Below are 5,377 nucleotides of genomic sequence, written 5' to 3' on the forward strand. Positions count from 1 at the left end.
TACAGCTATAGGGCTTTATACTTACTTAACCACAGACAGGGGGGAAGTATAAACATGGCAAAAAAGAAGGCATGTACCAGAAACAGGAAGCCAGAGTAAAAATATTGCTGTTCTAAGCAGAGGTAGGAGAAATGAAGAGATAGAGCATTTGAAATTATTGTCCTACTCTGGTATTTCTCCTGGAAACCCCAAACTTACTGTGCTTATCGGAAAGGAAGGTGGTGGATTCCAATGTAGACTCAAACCACTTTAGACTAGAGTGTGAATTGGGCCCGTGTTAAAAAAATCGTGGGACAAAAATCTAAACTTACAAAGCCAATCGCCTGATTGTCAGGGATAAGTTTAGCTCTAAAGAAAGATTGTACACTTAATGAGGTAATTTATTGTAGGTGTATGTTAAATGCTCCACCTGCAATCTCTGAACATAAAGAATTTCACAAGAAGAGCAATTTTTCTGTTTTGTTCTCTGTGTAGCCCTAGTAGTTACTTATACCTCACCTATCAGAGTTATTTGTTTATTTTAGGAGTTAACACACTGTGGCCGAGGGGCCAAATTTGGCCTACTGTCTGTTTTGTAAATAAAACTTTATTGAAACACGGCTGCCTTTGTGCTACAGCAGGGGAACCGAGTAGCTGAGACAAACACTGTACAGTGCACGAGGTGTGTAAAATCTTTACCATTTGGTCCTTTAGAGACAAAGTTTGCTGCTCCCTTGTTTATCGGATACAATAGCTATTTTCTCCATGAATTCAAAATAGGATTCTAGCCCTGGCGGGGTGCTCAGTTGGTTGGAGCATTGTCCCTTATGAGAAAAGTTTGCAGGTTTGATTCCCGGTCAGGGCACATACCTAGGTTTTGGATTCCATCCCTGGTTGGGGTGTGCATGGAAGGCAGCTGATTGATGTTTCCTTCTTACATCAATGTTTCTCTCTCTCCCTCCCCCCTTCCTCTCTCTAAAGTCAATAAACAATAAAGTAAAAAATTATAACAAAATAAAACAGGATTCTGTGTGTGAAAACCTGGTTGCCACACAACCCTCAGGAATGCGTGGTCCCAGTAAACCACGCTAGTATCTGCTTATGTGGGGCAGAAGCCCGAGGCAGTGACAGCAATGATTCAGACTCTCCCCAGGCTTGTCCACCGAGCAACCTTGTTCCCACCTTGGCCTCAGGGTTAAAGCACTGATACTTGTTAAGTCTGGCTGGCCTCTTGGTGATCCCTGGAGTTTCGTCCGTGAGCCACCGATAGCGCTTGGAGGCACAGGTTAGGAGCCGTCCTGCCATTAGAGGACAGAAGCCCCTGCTGTAGGACAGACTGCTGCTCACTGGACGACTAATCTAACCTGCCTCTAAGCCGTAAAGCTGCCCTTTCTTGACTCCCAGGAGCTCTCTCTGGGAACAAAGCCCCGTGACTACAATGTGGCGGTACGGCAGGCACCCATGGGGAGTGGACAGTGAGTGGTGAGCTTCTGTTCAACTCACTGTTATTGGGGAGAGCTGGTCCCCTGGGCCTGTAAAAATGGTGGCATTAACAAAGATAAATAACATCCCCCAGAGTGTTTACACTTAGTGGTAGTTCTTTGAAAGCTGCATGACTGTGTCTCATCATGATAGTCATGTGACCATCTCGTCAAAGGAGAAGGGAGATGGGGCATTTGTGCTAGTCTCTGGGAACCCCTCTTCAGGGTTGAGGCAGGCCCATTGAGAGATGGGGTGCCCTATGTATGATGTCACGCCCCAGACTAGACACTCAAAGGGGTATTTCAGAGCAAGAAGCCAAGTGACCAGGACATTATCTTTCCTCTTCCTCTGCTGAGGCCATTTTTTTCTTTTTTCTTTTTGGCACTTTATTTAGAAACATCTTCCAAACCAAATAAAGAGTGACAATTTGGTGCATCAGATAATAATTTATGTTCTTGTTTCTAATCTTGTTTTTAAAGCTTGGTTAGAAAATCGGAAGCCCGATTCACAAAAGGTGGTGTGTTTTGTGTGTTGAGTTGAATACCCTTTCAAGAAAGTTGTAATTATGAATTTCTATGAGCTAAAATAAGTGTTCAAGGAGAAATCACAAATTCTACCACCAACACAGATCTCATGAACTGCTCACCGACTGTCACTCCATGGGTGAGTAATTGGGTCATGTCTCTTTAAATTCTCTTGTTTATCATGTAAGTGGACTATCATTTTGATTGTATCTCTTTCCTTTAGTTGTGAAGATGTAAAAGAACAAAGCCCAGGCACAATATTTTGGTACAGCATGTGCTGGTTTGCTCAGGGGATTTCCACTGGTGTGCTTGCTCTCTTTGGGTGGGGCAGGAGATGCCGAAGGACCTCGGAGAGAAACCCAGAAAAAGCACAGGGCGCTCAAAGGGAGGAGAGAGCTCCCTTGTCCTTGTGGAGGTGATGGGGAACCCTGGTGCCTCCTCCACTTTCTTCACCCAGGTCCCATTGGTCCTTGGGAAGCTTAGACCACCCGAGGAAGGACAGCCTCGCTCCACCTGTCCCCGCGAGAGAAGCGGAGAGATGAGAAGGGCAGACCAGGAAGGGCACTCAGCACACCTGAGCCTCCGGCTGTGCAGTCAGCTGGACTGTGGGCGAAGCCAGCCCTGACGCAGCAGCTTGCTGGGGGAGCGCATCCTTCTTTGGTGGCTGCCTTGCACCGCCGCCTTCCCTCTTCCCTCTTTTGTAGCTTGTCTTCCCTTTGTGAGTTGCCACGATATGCAGAATCATAAAAAATGAAAAGCATTTGGTTATTTCCCAGGTACGAGTAGAACACGGGGGCCTGGTAAGACTCCCAGTGTCGATCGGTTAGTCACATCTCTCTTCCTCCCTATTTTTGTGATCATTCAGACCACTTGTTAAACAAAGTGCATAAAGATTTTCTCTTCCTTTTCATACTGTGGTAAGTTATGTGTCCTTTGCATTTAAAGAGCTCAGATAAACCCTGGCTGGCGTGGCTTAGTGGATTGAACTCTGGACTGCAAACCAAAGGATTACCAGTTCAATTCCCAGTCAGAGCACATGCCTCCATAGTGGGCCAGGTCTCCAGTAGGGGGAGCGCAAGAGGCAACCACACATTGATGTTTCTCTCCCTCTCTTTCTCCCTCCCTTCCCCTCTTTCTAAAAATAAATAAATAAAATCTAAAATAAAATAAAATAAAATATTTAAAATAAAGAGCTCAGGTAGATGACCTTGCAGCTAGATTCGAGATTCTGGAAGGTTGGAGTTGGAGGAGTGTGCACTCTTCATTTGGTTGTTTGTGGTTTGTTGACTTCGACTCAGGAAGTCCCATGCTTTTCCTCCCTTTTTCCCCCTCCATGGGTTAAAGACACAAATCTCCCTGGAAAAATTCAGGCTGAGCATCTGAACTTATCACTGATCTTCACCATGTGGACTCTTCTCTTAGGGACAGAAATTTCATTTCCTCCCTCGACAGAAATCAATCACAAAGCTGTGGGACAGACGCCAATGCAATACCCCTTTCGGCGCCTTTGGGAAGCGAGCTGTTTCCAGAGCTCAAGTGCATCTCTGGGTCAGGTTTCAGATGAAATTTACAAACTAACCCTTACACATTTAATAATTTGCCTTCAATGGGAAAGATTGAAAAGCCACGCACCTTGGGATTGAAGACTGAAAGACAATAAAGTGAGACAATAACACAACCATAATAATACTAGGCAGTATCTGTTGCTATGGGAATATCCTGGGCAAAACCTGGTGTTTGAAAAATACTCACAAAGTTCCAAAACTTGTAATATCTCCTCTGTATTAACTGTCCCTCCCCCCACAGTCACTTACCTTTTGAAATGAACAGTTAGCTTTTATCCATAACAGAGGAAGTAATCTTGGACCCCTGCCTTCTGCTGGAAAAACAAAAATCCAGGCCAGCTCAGTGGGGTAACTGGGACCCCCAAGAGCTGTGGGAAAAGAGAAATAACAGCACCCAAGGGAGCCAAGTAAGTGAGGCTGGTGTAGGGAGACCTAAGTTGGGTCTAGTCCTAAATGAATCTTTTTTAGCATTTTATCAGTGTGTGCTGAGTCAGTCCCTGGGACTGCGAGGGGGAGTCCCAGCATCGCAAAGTTTCATTTCCAGGTGCATAATATTTTCCTTGTTGTGGCTCTTCTTTCATTTCCCTTTCCTCCCTACCCCATGTCTTCAGCCCCACGTCTCGCTGTCACTCGTGTTCTTTCTGGGCAGAGTTTGAAATGTCACAGTTGTGTTGCCTCTACGTGAGTTTAGTCTGGGTCTTTGGATACAACAAAAATGGAATCTTTGAGTGCCAACTGTTCCTTCTTTGCTGAAGACATTGCTGCCAGAAAGGGAGTACTGTGATGTCAGGACACGCCCACACTTCGATAAAGATGTAGACAGGAGTCTCCATCCTTGGGGGAGGTGGTGTGCCTTCTGGAGGTGGCATGCCTTCTGGCACCGGGGCAGGTCCCGGTGGAGCAGCCGGAGCGGGCGTGGGTCTGACTGTCACTCACAGCCTCTCTCTCAGGCCCTTCAGGGTGCACAGTTCATGGTAGGATCCTGCTTATAACCCCCATGTGAGGCGTAGCTCCCACTGAGAAAAAGTCTAGGTTAAGTGGCGCCATCCTGGACCCTGGCCCATGGCTCTGCACAGATTTCCTTGCCTTGGTGTGAGCTGTCGTCCCACAATCCATTTTCTAAGGGATTGCAGGGCTGATTGCTATGCCTGCATTGAAACCCAGACAATTGGGAAAATTCATAAAGGCCCTCAATTCTATAGCATACGCTTCCCCTGCCCTCTCAGAACCCAGCCTCTGTGTAAATCGAGTCCCCAAGAACAGCATGGGTATGTCATAATTTCCCAACTAAATATACAGAGCTGACATAAGAAGTAGCCCCGAGTGACAGTGTTCTTGGAATCGCCACAGAGAAGTAGCACGCGTCCCTGAAAAAGGAGGAAGGGCTTAGAGTCTGTTTGTCGCCAGACCACAGGCCCTGGGCTAAGTCACTTCCAGAAACTCTTCAAGCGAACGGGGAAATAGTGCCTACTTTTGTTTACTTACACGTAAACCTCTTCCTTATCAGTCTCAGAACATTTTGAAATTTAATATGAAATTTTTCACTGTTGCTGGTAAGTGTTGGTTGCATTATGCTGCTTAAACAAGGAGACCCCAGACTGTAGTGGCTCTAACAGAGGTGCACGTTGCTGCTTCCTGCAGTAGATGATCCCTGGGGCAGTCAGCTCCTTGACTTCATTCAGTGAGGAGTGCGGCCTCGTCTTTCATTTTCCAAGGGGTTGTTCTTGCCTATGTGTTTGAAGCCAGCTTACCAGCACGTGGCAGCCCTTGGGAAGGAGACAGAAAAAAGTGGAGAGAAATCAGTTTCTTTTCCGAGGACATGATTTA

This window comes from Phyllostomus discolor, chromosome 3 (genome assembly GCF_004126475.2).
Source record: "Phyllostomus discolor isolate MPI-MPIP mPhyDis1 chromosome 3, mPhyDis1.pri.v3, whole genome shotgun sequence".
In the NCBI taxonomy this organism is placed as follows: Eukaryota; Metazoa; Chordata; class Mammalia; order Chiroptera; family Phyllostomidae; genus Phyllostomus; species Phyllostomus discolor.